This window comes from Papio anubis, chromosome 9, assembly GCF_008728515.1.
Source record: "Papio anubis isolate 15944 chromosome 9, Panubis1.0, whole genome shotgun sequence".
NCBI lineage: Eukaryota > Metazoa > Chordata > Mammalia > Primates > Cercopithecidae > Papio > Papio anubis.
The window spans coordinates 7,684,201-7,705,190 of record NC_044984.1 but is presented as its reverse complement, the minus strand read 5'-3'; the positions used below and the strand labels follow the sequence as shown (position 1 = coordinate 7,705,190).

At 38.6% G+C, this 20,990-nt stretch overlaps 1 pseudogene; it reads right to left on the bottom strand.

The window, feature by feature from the left end:
• Window positions 1-245: 245 nt before the first annotated feature.
• On the bottom strand, window positions 246-1,385 carry LOC101014321 (annotated as a pseudogene).
• Window positions 1,386-20,990: the final 19,605 nt, after the last annotated feature.

Below are 20,990 nucleotides of genomic sequence, written 5' to 3'. Positions count from 1 at the left end.
CCTATATGTCTGTTGTGTCTGTTTTCATACTGCTTCATTATGCCTCTTTTGTGATATAATGTGAGATTAGGAAATGTGATGCCTTCAAGTTTGTTTTCCTCAACATTGTTTTGGTTACTTGAAGCATTTTGTGGTTTCACACAAATTTTAGAATTGTTTTTCTATTTCTACGAAAAATATCTTTTTTTTTTTTTTTTTCTGAGTACAGGGGACTTTATTGATGTTAAATGACAAGGTGGGGCTCCCTAGGTCTTTCCTTCTTCAGAGGGTCTGGAAACTGTGAGGAGAGGAGATTCTGTGTGGTGGGGGACTGAGTGCAGCAGGGAATCCCCAGCAGCTGAGGGTCCCTCTCTTTTTCCCGTGCTCTCCCTGGGGTTAGTGATTGGGGGAGTTTTCTTCTTAGAGGCCATGTGTACCATGAGGTCCATTACCTTGTTACTGTAGGCAAAATTCATTGTCATACCAGGAAATGAGCTTGACAAAGTGGTCATTGATGGCAATGCCAGCCCCAGCCTCAAAGGTGGAAAGGCAGGTATTGCTGTTAAATTCCGAAGAGACAACCTGGTGCTCACTGTAGCCCAGAATGCCCTTGAGGGGGTCCTTGTGTGCCTGCCTCACCACCTTTTTGATGTCTGAGGAAGCCTGTCTGGCAGGTTTTTCCAGACAGGAGGTCAGTTCCACAACCAACACTGGTGTTGGGAACACGGAAGATCATGCCAGTGAGCTTCCCGTTAAGCTTAGGAATGACCTTGCCCTCTCATGGCCCATTAACTTGACAGCACCAGTAGATGCAGGAATGGTGTTCTGGAAAGCCCCATGGCTGTCATGCCAGAATTTCCTGGAGGGGCCATCCACTGTCTTCTGGGTAGCAGTGATGGTGTAGACTGTGGTCATGAGTCCCTCCCTGATGCTGAAGTTGTCATGAATGACCTTGGTCAGGGGATCTAAGCAGTTGGTGGTGCAGGAGGCGTTGCTGATGATTGTGAGATTGTTTTCATGCTTATGGTTCATGCCCATCACAAACATGGGGACATCTGCAGAAAAGATGCAGATGATGAACCTTTTGGCTCCCTTCTCCAGGTGAGCCCTAGTCTTCACCAAGGTAGTGAAGATGCCAGTGGACTCCATGACATAATTAGCACCAGCATTATCTCATTTGGTTTTGGTGAGCTCTCACTCCTGGAAAATAGTGACAGGGTTTCCATTGATGACAAGCTTCCCATTCCTAACCTTGATGGTACCATGGAACTTGCCATGGGTGAGATCATAACGGAACATGTAGAGCATGTAGTTGGGGTCAATGAAAGGGCCATTGGTGGTAACAATATCCACTTTGCCAGAATTAAAAGCAGCCCTGATGACCAGGCATCTAATATGGCCAAATCCATTTACTCCAGCCTTCACTTTCACTCTGGTGTCTCAGGAAGAGGGCTGGTGCTGCATGAGAAAATTGGATATTTGTCGAATGGGAGAAGCAGAGAGGTCACTGGAATTTTGATGGGATTGCACTGAAAATGCTTATCACTTTTGGTGGTATAAACAGTCCTAATATCTTGAGACCAAAGATGTCAGGTATTTATACCTGTTCTTTCCAGTTCCTTCTAGATACCCTCAGCCAAAACAACTAAAAAACATGCATGTCTTATATATGAAATAAGGAAAGTATAAAATGCTAGTGTTACAATTACAATTGTTAAAAAGCCAGTGATAATTCTGTTCAGAGATACAACATACCTACTGTTGACACACACTTAAAGTATTTAACCTGGAAACAAATTATTGCTGGGGCTATAATGCTATCGCTTGAGATAGGAGCCCAACTTAATATACTGCTACTATTAGCTCATAAATCCCATCCCCCAACCTCTTTTTTTAAATTATTATTTTACTTTAAGTTCCCAGATACATGTGCAGAATGTGCAGGTTTGTTACTTAGGTGTATGTGGGCCATGGTGGTCTTCTGCACCTGTTGACCCATGCTCTATTTTCTCCCCTCACCCACCAACCCCGCGACAGGCCCTGGCATGTGTTGTTTCTCTCCCTATGTCCATGTGTTCTCATTATTCAGCACCCACTTATGAGTGAGAACATGTGGTGTTTGGTTTTCTGTTCCTGTGCTAGTTTGCTGAGGATGATAGTTTCCAGTTTCATCCATGTCCCTGGAAAGGACACGATCTCATTCCTTTTTTATGGCTGCATAGTATTCCATGGTGTAGATGTACCACATTTTCTTTTCCATTCTACCAGTGTTGCATATATCCTTTTTAAATAGATTCCAACAAAAGATATGTTTCCTTTTTTTTAAACCAAGAAAAATAAGCTTGGATAAAAGTTAGTTTTCCTAATAAAGAGACATATTTCTTTTTTTTCTTTTTTTAAAAATTATACTCTAAATTCTAGGGTACATGTGCACAATGTGCAGGTTTGTTACATATGTATACATGTGCCATGTTGCTGTGCTGCACCCATTAACTCATCATTTACATTAGGTATATCTCCTAATGCTATCACTCCCCTGTCCCCTGACCCCACAACAGGCCCTGGTGTGTGATGCTCCCCATTCTGTGTCCAAGTGTTCTCGTTGTTCAATTCCCACCTATGAGTGAGGATATGAGGTGTTTGGTTTTCTGTTCTTGTGATAGTTTGCTCAGAATGATGGTTTCCAGCCGCATCCGTGTCCCTACAAATGACATGAACTCATCCTTTTTTATGGCTGCATAGTATTCCATGGTGTATATGTGCCACATTTTCTTACTCTAGTCTATCATTGATGGACATTTGGGTTGGTTCCAAGTCTTTGCCACTGTGAATAGTGCCACAACAAACATATGTGTGTATGTGTCTTTATAGCAGCATGATTTATAATCCATTGGATATATACCCAGTAATGGGATGGCTGGGTCAAATGGTATTTCTAGTCCTAGATCCTTGAGGAATCGCCATACTGTTCTCCACAATGGTTGAACTAGTTTACACGCCTACCAACAGTGTGAAAGTGTTATTTCTCCACATCCTCTCCAGCATCTGTTGTTTCCTGACTTTTTAATGATCACCATTCTAATGGGTGTGAGATGGTATCTCATTGTGGTTTTGATTTGCATTTCTCTGACGGCCAGTGATGATGAGCATTTTTTCATGTATCTGTTGGCTGCATAAATGTCTTTTATTGAGAAGTGTCTGTTCATATCCTTTGCCCACTATTTGATGGGGTTGTTTGATTTTTTCTTGTAAATATGTTTAAGTTCTTTGTAGATTCTGGATATTAGCCCTTTGTCAGATGGGTAGATTGCAAAATATTTCTCCCATTGTGTAGGTTGCCTGTTCACTCTGGTGGTAGTTTGTTTTGCTGTGCAGAAGCTGTTTAGTTTAATTAGATCCCATTTGTCAATTTTGGCTTTTGTTGCCATTGCTTTTGGTGTTTTAGTTTATGAAGTCCTTGCCCATGCCTATGTCCTGAATGGTATTGCCTAGGTTTTCTTCTAGGGTTTTTATGGCTTTAGGTCTAACATTTAAATCTTTAATCCTTCTTGAATTAATTTTTGTATAAGGTGTAAGGAAGGATCCAGTTTCAGCTTTCTACTTATGGCTAGCCAGTTTTCCAGCACCATTTATTAAATAGGGGATGCTTTCCCCATTTCTTGTTTTTGTCAGGTTTGTCAAAGATCAGATGGTTGTAGATGTGTAGTATTATTTCTGAGGGCCCTGTTCTGTTCCATTGGTCTATATCTCTGTTTTGGTACCAGTACCATGCTGTTTTGGTTACTGTAGCCTTGTAGTATAGTTTGAAGTCAGGTAGCATGTTGCCTCCAGCTTTGTTCTTTTGGCTTGGGATTTTTCTTGGCAATGCGGGCTGTTTTTTGGTTCCATATGAACTTCAAAGTAGTTTTTTCCAATTCTGTGAAGAAAGTCATTGGTAGCTTGATGGGAATGGCATTGGATCTATAAATTACCTTGGGCAGTATGGCCATTTTCACGATATTGATTCTTCCAATCCATGAGCATGGAATTTTCTTCCATTTGTTTGTGTCCTCTTTTATTTCATTGAGCAATAGTTTGTAGTTCTCTTTGAAGAGGTCATTCATATCCCTTGTAAATTGGATTCCTAAGTATTTTACTCTCTTTTAAGCAATTGTGAATGGGAATTCACTCATGATTTGGCTCTCAGTTTGTTATTGGTGTTTAGGAATGCTTGTGATTTTTGCACATTGATTTTTTATCCTGAGACTTTGCTGAAGTTGCTTATCAGCTTAAGGAGATTTTGGGCTGAGACAATGGAGTTTTCTAAATATACAATCATATCATCTGCAAACAGGGACATTTTGACTTCCTCTTTTCCTAATTGAATACCCTTGGTTTCTTTTTCCTGCCTGATTGCCCTGGCCAGAACTTCCAACACTATGTTGAATAGGAGTGGTGAGAGAGGGCATCCCTGTCTTGTGCCAGTTTTCAGAGGGAATGCTTCTAGCTTTTGCCCATTCATATTATATTGAATGTGATTTGTCATAAATAGCTCTTACTGTTTTGAGATACGTCCCGTCAATACCTAGTTTATTAAGAGTTTTTAGCATGAAGGGCTGTTGAATTTTGTCAAAGGCCTTTTCTGCATCTATTGAGATAATCATGTGGCTTTTGTCTTTGGTTCTGTTTATATGATGGATTACATTTATTGATTTGTGTATGTTGAACAAGCCTTGCATCCCAGGGATGAAGCCAAATTGATCATGGTGGATAAGCTTTTTGAAGTGCTGTTGAATTCGGTTTGCCAGTATTTTATTGAGGATTTTTGCATTGATGTTCATCAGGGATATTGGTCTAAAATTCTCTTTTTTGTTGTTGTTGTCTCTCTGCCAGGTTTTGGTATCAGGATGATGCTGGCCTCATAAAATGAGTTAGGGAGAATTCCCTCTTTTTCTATTGATTGGAATAGTTTCAGAAGGAATGTTACCAGCTCCTCTTTTTACCTCTGGTAGAATTCAACTGTGAATCTGTGTGGTTCTGGACGTTTTTTGGTTGGTAGTCTGTTAATCATTGCTTCAATTTCAGAGCCTGTTATTGGTCTATTCAGGGGTTCAACTTCTTCTTGGTTTAGTCTTGGGAGGGTGTGTGTGTCCAGGAATTTATCCATTTCTTCTAGATTTTCTAGTTTATCTGCAGAGAGGTGTTTATAGTATTCTCTGATGGTAGTTTGTATTTCTGTGGGATCGGTGGTGATATCCCCTTCATCATTTTTTATTGCATCTGTTTTATTCTTCTCTCTTTTCTTCTTTATTAGTCTTGCTAGTGGTCTATGAATTTTGTTGATCTTTTCAAAAAACCAGCTCCAGGATTCATTGATTTTTTTTGAAGGGTTTTTTGTGTCTCTGTCTCCTTTAGTTCTGCGCTGATCTTAGCCATTTCTTGCCTTCTCCTAGCTTTTGAATGTGTTTGCTCTTGCTTCTCTAGTTCTTTTAATTGTGATGTTAGGCTGTCAATTTTCGATCTTTCCTGCTTTCTCTTGTGGGCATTTAGTGCTATAAATTTCCCTCTACACACTGCTTTAAATGTGTCCCAGAGATTCTGGTATGTTGTATCTTTGTTCTCATTGGTTTCAAAGAACATCTTTATATCTATCTTCCTTTCGTTATTTACCCGGTAGTCATTCAGGAGCAGGTTATCCACCTTCCATGTAGTTGTGCAGTTTTGAGTGAGTTTCTTAATCCTGAGTTCTAATTTGATTGCACTGTGGTCTGAGAGACAGTTTGTTATGATTTCTGTTCTTTTACATTTGCTGAGGAGTGCTTTACTTCCAACTATGTGGTCAATTTTGGAATAAGTGCAATGTGGTGCTGAGAAGAATGTATATTCTGTTTATTTGGGGTGGAGAGTTCTGTAGATGTCTATTAGGTCTTCTTGGTGCAGAACTGACTTCAAGACCTGGAATCCTTCTTAACTTTTTCTCTTTGATCTGTCTAATGTTTACAGTGGGGTGTTAAAATCTCCCATTATTATTGTGTGGGAGTCTAAGTCTCTTTGTAGGTCTCTAAGGACTGGCTTTATGAATCTGGGTGCTCCTGTATTGGGTGCAGATATATTTAGGATAGTTAGCTCTTCTTGTTGAATTGATCCCTTTACCATTACGTAATGGCCTTCTTTGTCTCTTTTGATCTTTGTTAGTGTATAGTCTGTTTTATCAGAGACTAGGATTGCAACCCCTGCTTTTTTTTTGGTTTGTTTTCGATTTGCTTGGTAGATCTTCCTCCATCCCTTTATTTTGAGCCTATGTGTTTCTTTGTACGTGAGATGTGTCACCTGAATACAGCACGCTGATGGGTCTTGACTCTTTATCCAATTTGCCAGTCTGTGTCTTTTCATTGGGGTTTAGCCTATTTATATTTATGGTTAATATTGTTTTGTGTGAATTTGATTCTGTCATTATGATGTTAGCTGGTTATTTTGCTCGTTAGCTGATGCCGTTTCTTCCTAGCATTGATGGTCTTTACAATTTGGCATGCTTTTGCAGTGACTGGTACTGGTTGTTCCTTTCCATTTGTAGTGCTTTCTCCAGGAGCTCTTGTAAGGTAGGCCTGATGGTGACAAAATCTCTTAGCATTTGCTCATCTGTAAAGAATTTTATTTCTCCTTTGCTTATGAAACTTAGTTTGGCCGGATATGAAATTCTGGGTTGAAAATTCTTTTCCTTAAGAACGTTGAATATTGGTCCCCACTCTCTTCTGGCTTGTAGGGTTTCTGCAGAAAGATCTGCTCTTAGTCTGATGGGCTTGCCTTTGTAGGTAACCTGACCTTTCTCTCTGGCTGCCCTTAACATTTTTTCCTTCATTTCAGCCTTGGTGAATCTGATGATTATATGTCCTGGGGTTGCGCCTCTTGAGGAGTATCTTTGTGGTGTTCTCTGTACTTCCTGAGTTGAAATGTTGGTCTCTTTTTCTAGGTTGGGGAAATTCTCCTGGATAATATCCTAAAGATAGTCCAACCTGGTTCCATTCTCCCTGTGACTTTCAGGTACACCAATCAAATGTATATTTGGTCTTTTCACATAGTCCCATGTTTATTGAAGGCTTTGTCTCATTACTTTTCATTCTTTTTCTCTAATCTTGTCTTCATGCTTTATTTCATTAAGCTGATCTTCAGTCTTTTATATCCTTTCTTCTGCTTGATCAATTCAGCTATTGATACTTGTGTATGCTTCACAAAGTTCTCATGCTGTGTTTTTCAGCTCCATTAGGTTGTTTATGTTCTTGTCTAAACTGGTTATTCTAGTTAGCAATTTATCTAACCTGTTTTCAAGGTTAGATGAACCTAGAAAACCTTTTTTCAAGATTTTCTTAGCTTCCTTGCATTGGATTAGAACATGCACTCAGACCTGACTTCTTTTCTTCAGTCTTGTCTCTCTCGTCGTCATCATCATGGTGCACAAATTCACCCCTCACATTCTCCATCTGATCTGTCAGTGTCACTATCATCAGTACTGTCATCATGCTTATCTTGATCCATGTCCTCAGGAGAGCCATCGTTTTCACTGGTGCTGGAAACATCATCATTGTGACCCTGCTGGGCAAGTTCAGGACTATATAACATGTCTTCATCTCACCTACAAGGAGGAAGATCTGGGGCAAAGCCCACTTTCGAGCCATAAATCTGCAAGACTTGAGGAGGAGGTGGACCAGGAGGAAGGCCAGGACATAAATGTGGAGCACCATGACCAAGAAGAGGAAGTATATAAACTGCCTGAGTTGGAGGTCCACAGGCTGAGGTTTTCTTAAGGTTAAAGGGTGTCTGAGCACCAGGAAGTGGAATGTCCTGGATCAAAATGGAAGTAGCATGTGACATACCTGGCAAAAGAATACTCTCCACTTCCCAAAGGAATACTCTCCACTTCCACATGCTGAGCATTCTTGACAGCAACAAAATATTGGCTAAGTTGAGCCCTCTTCTGTTCATAGTCTACTTCTAGCTTTCTTGATTCTTCGTAAATATTTAGATTCTCTTTTTCATAGAGTCGTAGAGTATATTCAAAGTTTTCATGCAGCTTTCTACTTTCTCATTTAATTGTGGCTGTTGCACTGCATTAAACTTCTTATATCTAATTTCTCCATATTCCAGATAATCTGTTTGGGATCCCTCATTTTTAAAACTGCAACTCATACCATCACGCACTGTTTTTTGTTCTTTAATTCTTTCTTTCTAGCTTTCTTTCAGGCTTAGTCTGTGGGGTTCATAAATTTTCCACTCTTAACTGGGTGCAGTGACTCATACCTGCAATCTCAGCATTTTGGGAGGCTCAGGTGGGGTCGCTTGAGGTCAGGAGTTTGAGTTCAGCCTGAGAAACATAGCGAGACTCTATCTCTACAAAAAAATAAAAAATAAAAAAATAAATTTTCCACTCGGTGGATGATGTAGATTTCTGTCCCATGTTGATAATTTGTATAGTTTACTTGTTTATTAAAAAACAAAAACAAAAATGAAAACAAAACATGTCTATTGTGGTGCCAGGACTGGGAGAATGGATAATTCCTGACTTCTTTTACTTTGTTCATTTTATTTATTTAATGTATTTATTTGCTTTTAACTGATTTTCCCCCACTTGAAGATTATTGTTTTGTTTTTTCCATAAGTTATTGAGGTATAGGTGGTATTTGGTTACATGAGGAAGTTCTTTAGTGGTGATTTCTGAGATTTTGGTGCACCCATCACCCAAGCAGTATAAACTGCACCATATTTGTAGTCTTTTATCCCTTCCCCCAACTCTTCTCCCCAAATCCCCAAAGTCCATTGCATCATTGCATATATATATATATATGCACACCATAGTTTATTTATCATTGATTCATGGACATTTGGCTTGGTTCCATGATTTTGCAATTGTGAATTGTGCTGTTATAAACATGCGTGTGCAAGTATCTTTTTCAAATAATGACTTTTTTTCCTCTGGGTAGATACCCAGTAGTGGGATTGCTGGGTCAAATGCTAGTTCTACTTTTAGTTCTTTAAGAAATCTCCACATTGTTTTCCATAGTAGCTGTACTAGTTTACATTCCTACCAGCAGTGTAGAAGTGTTCCCTGTTCACCACATCCATGCCAATGTCTGTTTTTTGATGTTTTGATTATGGCCATTCTTGCAGGAGTGAGGTAATATCTCCTTGTGGTTTTGATTTGCATTTCCCTGATCATTAGTGATGTTGAGCATTTTTGCATGTGTTTGTTGGTCATTTGTATATCTTCTTTTGAGAATTGTCCATTTATGTGCTTAGCCCATTATTTGATGGGATTTTTTTTTTTTAACTGATTTGTTTGAGTTCGTCATGGATTACGGATATTAGTCCTTTGTCAGATGTGTAGATTGTGAAGATTTTCTCCCACCTCGTGGGTTATCTGTTTACTCTGCTGACTGTTACTTTTGATGTGCAAAAGCTCTTTAGTTTAATTAGGTCCCAGCTATTTGTCTTTGTTTTTATTGCATTTGCTTTTGGGTTCTTGGTCATGAAATCCTTGCTTAAACCATTGTCTAGAAGAGTTTCCCCAATATTATCTTCTAGAACTTTTATAGTTTCAGGTTTTTAAAATTTTTTTAATTTATTTTATTATTTTGTGTGTGTGTGTGAATTTTCATGCTTGTCACACAGGCTGGGGTGCAATCGTGTGATCTCAGCTTACTGCAACTACCGCCTCCCAGGTTCAAGTGATTCTCTTGTCTCAGCCTCCCAAGTAGCTGGGATTACAGGCACTCACCACCATGCCCAGCTAATTTTTGTATTTTTTTTGTTAAGTAGAGACAGGAATTCACCATGTTGACCAAGCTGGTCTCGACTCCTGACCTCTGGTTGTCCACCCACCTTGACCTCCCGAAGTGCTGGGATTAGAGGCATGAGCCACCATGCTTGGCCACAGTTTCACGTCTTAGGTTTAAGTCCTTAATCCTTCTTGGGTTGATTTTTGTATATGGTGAGAGATGAGGATCCAGTTTTATTCTCTTACATGTGGCTAGCCAATTATCCCAGCACCATTTGTTGAAAAGAGTGTCCTTTCCCCACTTCATATTTTTGTTTGCTTTGTCAAAGATCAGCTGGCTGTAAGTATTTCTGTTTATTTCTGAGTTCTCTATTCTGTTCCGTTGGTCAACATGCCTACTTTTGTACCAGGACCATGCTGTGTTGGTGACTATGGTCTTACAGTATAGTTTGAAATCAGGTAATGTGATCCCTCCAGATTTGTTCTTTTTGCTTAGTCTTGCTTTGACTATGGGAGCTCTTTTTTAGTTCCATATGAATGTTGGAATTGTTTTTTTTTTCTAATTTTGTGAAGAATGATAGTGGTATTTTGATGGAGATTGCACTGAATTTGTGGATTGCTTTTGGCAGTAAGGTCATTTTCACAATATTGATTCTACCCATCCACGAGCATGGGATGTGTTTCCATTTGTTTGTGTCGTCTATGATTTCTTTCAGCAATGTTTTGTAGTTTTCCTTGTAGAGGTCTTTTGCCTCCTTGGTTAGGTATGTTTCTAAGTATTTTATTTTTATTGTGTTTTTTTGCAGCTATTGTGAAAGGGGTTGAGTTCTTGATTTGATTCTCCAGTTGCTAACTGTTGGTGTATATAAGAGCTACTGATTTGTGCACATTAATCTTGTATCCGGAAACTTTGCTGAATTCTTTTATCAGTTCTAGGAGTTTTCTGGAGGAGTCTTTAGAGTTTTCAAGGTCAACAATCATATCATCAGCAAACAGTGACAGTTTGACTTCCTCATTAATGATTTGGATACCCTTTATTTCTTTCTCTTGTCTGATTTCTCTGACTAGGACTTCCATTACTATGCTGAAGAGGAGTGATGAGAGTGCGCATCCTTGTCTTGTTGCAGTTCTTAGAGGGAATATTTCCAACTTTTCTCCATTCAATATTATGTTGGCTGTGGGTTTGTCATAGATGGCTTTTATTGCATTAAGGTATGTCCCTTGCATGCTGATTTTGCCAAGAGTTATAATTATAAAGCAATGCTGGATTCTGTTGAATGCTTTTTCTGCATCTATTGAAACAATTATGTGGTTTTGTTTTTAATTCTATTTGTGTGATGTATTATTTATTTATTTATTTATTTATTTATTTATTATGTATTTATTGAGACAGAGTCTCGCTCTGTTGCCCAGGCTGATCTCTCTGCAAATTCTGCCTCCCAGGTTCAAGTGATTCTCGTGCCTTGGTCTCCTGAGTAGCTGGGATTACAGTTGGGCATCACCATGCCTGGCTAAGTTTTGGATTTTTAGTAGAGATGGGGTTTTGCCATGTTGGCCATGTTTCACCATGTTGGCCAGGTTGGTCTTGAACTTCTGGTCTCAAGTGATCCACCCACCTTGACCTCCTTGACCTCCCAAAGTGCTGGAATCACAGGTATGAGCCACCACCAAATGTATCACATTTATTGACTTGCATATGTTAAACCACCCCTGCATCCTGGTATGAAACCCACTTGATCATGGGTGGATTATCTTTTTGATATGTTGTTGGATTTGGTTAGCTAGTATTTTGTTAAGGATTTTAGAGTCTGTGTTCATCAAGGATATTGGTCTGTAGTTTTCTTTTTTGGTTATGTCCTTTCCTGATTTTTGTATTAGGGTGATACTGGTTTCATAGAATGAATTAGGGAGGGTTCATTCTTTCTCTATTTGTAGAACAGCGTCAAAAGGATTGGTACCAATTCTTCTTTGAATGTCTGGCAGAATTCTGCGGTGAATCCGTCTGGTCCTGGACTTTTTTTGTTGCTAATTTTTGAAATGCCATTTCAATCCCACTGCTTGTTATTGGTTTGTTTAGGGTATCTAATTCTTCCTGATTTAAGCTAGGAGAGGAGAGTTGCATTTTTCCAGGAGTTTATCCGTCTCCTGGAAAATCTCCTCTAGGTTTTAGGTGTTCATAGTAGCCTTGAATGATGTTTTGTATTTCAGTGGTGTCAGTTGTAATATCTCCTGTTTTGCTTCTTAGTGAGGGTATTTGGATTTTTCTCTCTTCTTTTCTTGGTTAATCTTGCCACTGGTCTATCAATTTTATATTTTCAAAGAACAAGCTTTTTGTTTCATTTATCTTTTGTATTTTTTTGTTTCAATTTCATTTAGTTCTGCTCTAATCTTGATTATTTCTTTTTCTTTACTGGGTTTGGGCTTTTTTTCTCTCTCTAGTTCCTTGAGTTGTGACCTCAGAGTGTCAGTTTGCACTCTTTCAGTATTTTTGATGTTGGCATTTAGGGCTATGAACTTTCCTCTTAGCACTGCCTTTGTTGTATCCCAGAGGTTTTGATAAGTTGTGTCATGATTGTTGTTGAGTTTGAAGAATTTTTAAATTTCCATCTTGATTTCATTTTTGACCCAATGGTCATTCAGGAGCAGGTTATTTAATTTCAATGTATATGCATGGTTTTGAAGGTTCCTTTTGAAGTTGATTTCCAGTTTTGTTTCACTGTGGTCTGAGAGAGTGCTTGATATAATTTAAATTTTCTTAAATTTATTGAGGCTCATTTTATGGCCTATTATATGGTCTATCTTGGAAAAAGTTTCATGTGCTGTTGAGTACAATGTCCATACTTCAATTTTTGGATGACATGTTCCACATATATCTGTTAAGTTCATTTGTTTCAAAGTTTAGTTTAAATCTATTGTTTCTTTGTTAACTTTCTGTCTTGAAGACCTGTCTAATGGAGTCCCCCACTATTATTATGTTGCTGTCTATCTCATTTCTTAGGTCTATTAGTAATTGTTTTATAAATTTGGGAGCTCCAGTGTTAGATGCACATATGTTTAGGATTGTGATATTTTCCTTTTGGACAAGGCCTGTTACCCATTATATAATGTCTCTCTTTGTCTCTTCTAACTGCTGTTGCTTTAAAGTTTGTCTTGTCTGATATAAGAATAGCTACCCCTGCTTCCTTTTGGTGTCTATTTGCATAAAATGCCTCTTTCCACCCCTTTACTTTAAATCTATGTGAGTCCTTACATGCTAGGTGAACCTTCTGAAGGCAGCAGATAGTTGGTTGGTGAGTTCTTATCCATTCTGCAGTTCTGTATCTTTTAAGTGGAGCATTTAGGCCATTTACATTCAATGTTAGTATTGAAATGTGAGGTACTGTTGCATTCATCATGCTCTTTGTTGCCTGTGTACTTTGTTTTTTGTTGTTGTTTTTTGTTTTTGCTTTTTAATTTGTATTTTTGTTTTATAGATCCTGTGTGATTTATGCTTTTAAGAGGCTCTGTTTCAATGGTTTCCAGGATTTGTTTCAAGATACAGAGTTCCTTTTAGCAGTTCTTGTAGTGGTGGCTTGGTAATGGTGAATTCTGTCTACATTTGTTTATCTGAAAAAGACTGTATCTTTCCTTCATATATGATGCTTAGTTTCACTGGATACAAAATTCTTGGCTAATAATTGTTTCATTTGAGAAGGCGGAAGATAGGGCTGCAATCCCTTCTAGCTTGTAGGGTTTCTGCTGAGAAATCTGCTGTTAATCTGATAGGTTTTCCTTTATAGGTTACCTGGTGCTTCTGTCCCACAGCTCTTAAGATTCTTTCCTTCATTTTAACTTTGGATAATGTAATGACAATGTGCCTAGGCAAAGGTCTTTTGCAATGAATTTACCGGGTGTTCTTTGTGCTTCTTGTATTTGGATGTCTAGGTTTCTAGCAAGGCTGGGGATATTTTCCTTGATTATTCCCCCAAATATGTTTTCCAAGCTTTTAGAATTCTCTTATTTCTCAAGAACACCAACTATTCTTAAGTTAGGTCATTTAACATAATCCCAGACTTCTTGGAGGCTTTGTTCATATTTTCTTGTTCTTTTTTTTTTTTTTGGTCTTTGTTGGATTAGGTTAATTCAAAGACCTTATCTTCTAGCTCTGAATTTCTTTCTTCTACTTGTTCAATTCTATTTCTGAGACTTTCCAGAGCATTTCACGTTTCTAAAAGTGTGTCCAAAGTTTTCTGAAATTTTTATTTTTAAAAAACTGTTTATTTCCTTGAATATTTCTCTTTTCACTTCTTGTATCACCTTTTGGATTTCCTTGCATTGGACTTTGCCTTTCTCGGGTCCCTCCCTGATTAGCTTAATAACTAACCTCCTGTATTCTTTTTCAGGTAAATCAGGGATTTCTTCTCGAGTTGGATCCATTGCTGGTGAACTAGTGTGATTTTTCAAATGGTGTTGAAGAGCCTTCTTTTGTCATATTACCAGGGTTGGTTTTCTGGTTTCTTCTCATTTGGGTAGGCTCTATCAGAGGGAAGGTCTGGGGCTGAAGGCTGTTGTTCAGATTCTTTTGTCTCATGGGATGCTCCCTTGATGTACTACTCTCTCCCTTTTCCTATGGATGTGGCTTCCTATGAGCTGAACTGCAGTGATTGTTTCCTCTCTTCTGGATCTAGCCACCCAGAAAGTCTACCCAGCTCCAGGTTGGTACGGGGGATTATCTGCACAGAGTTCTGTGATGCGAACTATCTATGGAGCCATGGCTAACAGTGCTTTTTCTGGTTGAGGTGGCAGGGGAGTGCAATGGACTCTGTGAGGGTCCTTAGCTTTGGTGGTTTAATGCTCTATTTTTGTGCCCGTTGGTCTCCTGCCAGGAGGTGGCGCTTTCCAGATAGCATCAGCTGTGGTAGTATGGGGGAAAAACTCGCAGTGGGCGGGGCCCTAAAACTACCAAGATTATACCTCCTTTGTCTTCTGCTACCAGAGTCAGTAGGAAAGGACCATCATGTGGGGGCGGGGCTAGGTGTGTTTGAGCTCAGACTCTCCTTGGGCAGGTCTTGCTGCCACTGCTGTGGAGGATGGGGGAGAGAGTCCTAGGTCATTGGATTTGGGTACCTAGGAGGATTATGGCTGCCTCTGCTGAGTCATGCAGGTTGCCAGGGAAGTGGGGGAAAGCTGGCAGTCACAGACCTCACCCAGCTCCCATGCAAACCAAAGGGACCATCTCTCTCCCACAGTGCCCCTGCCAACAACCCCCAGTCTGTTTCCAGGCAGAGTGCTGTATGGGCTTGAAAACCTGTCCCAGGCTATTCACCTCCCAGCTGGGAAAGAAAAGGACTTGATTCTTCCCCCACCTGCAAAGTCTGTGCACTGGATTTGCACCCTCCCCCAGGTACTGGCAAGGAGGCTTCTCATTGCATTCAAATTGTTACAAAGTTTTAGCTAGAGATTTCCTTCTTCCTGTGTAGTTTTACTTCCTGCTCCTCTCCCGTGGGATCCCTGTGGTGCCAGGCAGGAATGGCCTGCTTGGGGACTCAGCGTACAGGGCCTTTCTGCTGCTTCCTCTACCCCTGTAGTTCACTTGGCTCTCCAAATTGATTCGGCTCCAGGTAAAGTTGGAAGTTTCTCCTGCAAAGAGACCTTCAGTTTCTCCATTGGGGGTGTGTTTTCAGAAGAGGAGGGTCTCCCAGCCCAGTTCCACAGTTGAGGGACTCACAGTTTTGGGGGTGGTCTCCCAGTTCCTGCAGGAGCAGTCCGCTTCCTTCAGAGTGTCTGTGGGTCCTCTTGGGATTGCTGGTTTGTTCTTGCAGTCGATCTGGAGCTAAAATTCACAACGAGAGCACCCACACGCTGCTCTGTCTGGAGCTGCAATCTAGTCCTGCCTCCCGACTGCCTTTATCCACAGTATCCCGGCTTCTTTTACTTTGTAAAGGTCTTCAACTCAGCCTCTCTGTTCATCCCTCAGCCTCCACCATCTTGAAACCTCCAAAACTGTACTTTTTATGTTTAGGAACTATTTACCAACATTTCAATATAATTATGTTGTTTTGAGTATGTGCCAATAACTGTAATCATAACTAAACCTAGAACAAAATTTGTCATCTGGAATTAAAAATTAAAGTGAAGCAAAAATTTTAAATGAAGTAAAAAATAGCAAAGTTAGCTTGTACTTTCCTAGTCTTGGAATTAGCCATTTCTCAAAGGAACTCTGATTCATTTTGTGGAGAATGGCATTTAGAAACCAACATACAAACACTAAGTGAGATACTTGATTTTGGGATGTCATTGCTGGTCGTTTAAGCAGTCAGAGCTACTTAACATACACACACACACAATGTATATCTATGCATCTATCTATCTATCTATCTATCTATCTATCTATCTATCTATCTATCAAAAACCACGAAATCATGTTGACATCTCCAAAATCCAATCCAGTATCACAGGATTCATTCTAACTTCTCTCATTCCATATTTGTAACTCTCTTCTTCCATAGTGACAAATGTCTCCCAGTATATTTATTCAATCCTGGAATACACAGAAGCCTTAATCAAAGGATCAAATTGAACCTCACTAGTAGAAAAACAAACATCCTTTGTCCCTGATATAGTGACTATGAAGGATTTAAAAATGCCTAACCTGAATCTTCTGGATTTAATACAATTTTAATGTTTATTAGGGCATAATCAAAATAACATAATCATAATAAAATCTTTGTAAATAATTGTTAGATAAAAAATGTAATTTTTTTTTGAAAAGCCTCTCTAACTTAAGTAGATTGGGCTTGGTAGTTGTGGTGGGAGAAGAAGTTATTTACATGTTCTTAAAGTATATTTCCACAAATTACTTATGTAGAAGGAAACATAGTATAGTGACACAATGAAGAAAACTGATAGATACCACTTAGCCAAATAATAAAAAAAACAGATGGTCTAGGATTTACTTTTGCTATAGGGGACATCACTTAGCAAAATCTGATTAAGATCTATGAATTAAATACATAAGAGTTAGCATCCATGCTAATCTCTTGGTTTTAGAAATTTCTCCTGATTTTGATATTCCCACTATGGTTATAAAAGAAAATGTCCTTATTTTTAGAAAAACACAAAGAAACAAGAAAATATTTGCCTGTTTTAATAAAGTATTTAGGATAAAATGGACATCATGTTGTCAACTTTTGGGTTGAGAGAAGAAAATGGGTGTGAGAGAATCATTTCAGATGTTATGTAAGTGCCATTATTGAAACATAACTGGAAACATATAAACATACATTCTTTCCCCTATCCTTTTATATAAGGCAAAAATGAATGATTCATTTTTGATTGGTTTAACCACCTGTAGTTCTGCCTCCTTATTCTTGAATAATCTTATATATAAAGCATTATATAAAATAACTAGTTTCAGATTCTTTAGAGTCAGAACTTAAAGACATTTTTTCAAGTAATCCCTGTGTAGGATCTCTCTAGATTTTTAGAATTTTTTGATATTTTTAAATTTTCTTACATTTAATCTAATTACTTTTTAGTGACTCATTTTCCTGAAATGCTCACTTGATCTTTATAGAAACAACTCTTAATTTAATTCATATTTGATCTATTAGTGAAATTATATTTATTTAACTATGCACAAGACAATTCCTAAAGGGTACATGATCTGGAATATCTCAACTTGTGTTGGTTTCTCTAAATAAATACATTTGAAAGGAGGTCCAATGAGATATTATTAATTGTAGTATTTAAAATATTAAATTGTAATAATGTTCTGGGCCAGGCACGGTGGCTCATGACTGTAATCCCAGCACTTTGGGAGGCCAAGGTGGGCAGATCACGACGTCAGAAGTTCAAGACCAGCCTGACCAACATGATGAAACCCTGTCTCTACTAAAAATACAAAAATTAGCTGGGCGTGGTGGTACGCGCCTGTAATCCCAGCTACTTGGAAGGTTGAGGCAAGAGAATCGCTTGAACCTGGTGGCTGAGGGTGCAGTGAGCCAAAATCGTGCCACTGTACTCCAGCCTGGGGGACAGAATGAGACTCTTTCTCAAAAAAAAAAAAGTTCCAAAAATAAGAGTAAGGTGCCATGATATGTGGGTCTCTTCATCACCTCCCACCGAGTGTTAGTACCAATGAACATAATCAGTTGTTCAGTGTGGGGGGAAAACTTGTTTATGAACTATAGTGACTGGGATACATGGCACTAACTGATTTAGAAACAGTCATAACTGATTCTCATTAGTCTACTAAAAAATATGTATGAAGTATTTTTCTAAGTGCTTAGAACATATCAGAGAACAAAATCCCCACCCATTATGGAGCCAATTTTTAGATGTGGGATGTGGAGAAGGGGAGAGATGTACCCCCAGGTAAAAATAGACCAAATCAATAAATAAATTATATAGTATGTTAGAAAATAAAAATTCCACAAACAAAAAGAAAAGTGAATACAGTAAGGGAGTTATAAGGATAGGGGAAATGTTTTTAAAAATAATTATGGAAAAGACTAGCTGAGAAGCTGAGTTAAGATTTGAAGGGAGTGAGGGCATTAGCCCCAGTGGCTGTTTGGGGAAACAATATTCAAGGAAAAGGGAACAGCCAGTGGAAAGGCCCTGAAGCAGGACTAGAATTGGGGTGCTTGAGAACAGCAAGATGGCCAGTGTGGGTAGAAATTAATGAGTAGGGAAATAGTCTAAGAAGACTCAGAGAGGTAAGGAGAGTGGTGTAGTGGTGGGGTGAGCTGGTTACTTCCCTATAGACTGACCATTTTAAGTAACTTAGCTTTTATTCTGAATGAGATAGGGACCCTTTGAAGGGTTTTGAATTAACCAGTAACACGATCTGACACAAAATTTAAAAAGTTTACCCTAGTTTTCTTGATGAGAATTGATACTTGGGAAAGGCAAAGGTAGTTAGGAGGCTGGAGCAGGATTCCAGGCAGGGAACAATGGTGACCTTGATCAGAATGACGGTAATGGATGTAGATGTATTTCGGAAGTGGTGCAAATGGGATTTCCTGAAGAACTGGATATGGAACATGGAAGTAAGAGAGAGATCAAGGATGACCCCAGGAATTTTGCTCTGAACACTGAAAATTGGTGGTGTTGCCATCAATATCCTTTTCATGTATGTGACAGTGAAAACCTAGGATCTATATTGGTAATACATGGATTTTCCCCATTTATATCTTGTAATGTCTAATTATACTTAGATTAACAAAGTTGTTCCCAGAGATTTTGCTGCCTGTTTCAGGTTGCCTTTTTAATTTTCTTTATGGAGTGGAGAAAGGATTAAAGCTGAGCTCCAATCTGAATTGGAATCAGTCCCCAGAAATACCCCATTCAGACTTACATAGCTATCCATCTTGGCTTATTTCTTGAATCGTTGCTCATACTGGCTCTCTAACAATTTTTCTCTTAGCATCTAAGTCACATTCTTGATTTGGTGTTCAAAATGATAGATGTCATTTATCTTGTTCATAAAAACTGTCACAGAATAATAAACCACTTTTCTTAAATAACAAATGTCTTTTTAACCTACCTGCCATACTTTTCCTTTTTATCAACTGACCCTTGGTCATTACTGTTGGGCACTTGTTTTTCTGCCTACTTGTACATTGAATTTTTTGGGAAGTCATGAAATATATGAATATTTTTCTCTTTTCTTATTCACTCTCTGAAGATTTTCACTTTCTTTTTTCAGTGCCTCCCCATAATGCCAGACACCTGAGGATTAACTTTTTCAGAATAATCTCAAATTCATATTGAACGCTAAAACACTCGTGTACCCAAAAACTTGTGTACCGATATTTGTAACCACGTTGAAGATCCCTCTGATCTTCTCCAACCTAGTTGCTTGGCAAAAAATCTGGAAGTCATCTACACCACTCCATTAGTGCCTGCATCCATTAACCAAGTTTATTTACTTCTTTATTCTAATATCAAATATCTTCTCTTAATGTGCCCTTGCATTAATTCAGGGCCTTATCAATTCTTTCTTGAATTACTCCTGCACCACAAACAGCAAAAAATTACTGATTTATAAGCTGTTCCTAGTTACTTCAACATTTAGGAATTGCAGAAGTCATGTTTAGGGGCTCTTTTGTTTGGGAGAACTCAATTATCCTCGATTATGCCAGGTGAAAGCACTTAGCCAAAACTAGGAGGAAAAGTTCTGCAAAATAAAGCAAAATGATTATTTTTATCGGTGTCAAGGTTACTATATATTAAATAATGACAGATTATTATATTTTTACTTGTAGGGGCCATGGTAAAGATGTAATAAGAGTCCTCTGCTTTGAGTAGAAGCAAGTCCCAGAAACATGAGAAGGTTGGGGCTAAAAAGGGAGTTGTTGGTTCGCCACTAAAGAACCTCTGTGACAGGGCAGTGTTAATAGTCACAGGGCAAGGATTATCTGGTATTCACTTTTAAGTTTTCTGTTTTGTCTTGTTTTCCTAATGAATTCTTTAAATCTTCATGAAAGGTTATTAGCAGCAATATTAGGAAGAAAAATGTATAAGAGAACAGAGGTGATCCTAGAGAAGGGAGAAGAGATACTTTGAGAAGTGACCAAATCATGGAAACATCCATGGGAGAGTTTTGGAGATTCTAGGCACAAGGACTGAGTTCTCTGCAGGACCACAGGATAAGGACTCAAATTACAGATAATTTACTCTTAAACTGAAGAGTTTTGCTGGTGGTGGTGGTTTTTTTTTGTTTTGTTTTGTTTTTGAGACAGGATCTTGCTCTGTCACTCAGGTTGGAGTGCAGTGGCACAATTATGATTAACTGCAACCTTGAACTCCTGGGTTCAAGCAGTCTTCCCTTCTCAGCTGCCTAAATAGCTAGGACTGCAGGCACACAGCACCATACCTGGCTAATTTTTCTATTTTTTGTAGAGATGGGGTCTCACTGTATTGGCCAGGCTGATCTCAAACTTCTGGCCTCAGCAATCCTCCTGCCTTGGCCTCCCGAAATGCTGGGATTACAGTGAGCCACTGGGCCCAGCTAAAGTAAAGATTAACTTTAGATATCGGGAGATTTCATATTCACTTTGAATACACACTTTGCTTTTCATTTTATTTTTTATTCTCCTTCTCAGTTATCTTTCTGTGTTTCAAACGTAATCATATTCCCCTGATAAATTACACTTAGGGAACCCTATGCTATTTTAAAAAGTTATTTCCTTTAATATAAAATAAAATATATAGTACAGGTCAGTCAGAAATAAGTAAAGTATAGTTTAATTTTTATCATTTCAGACCTTTTAATATATAT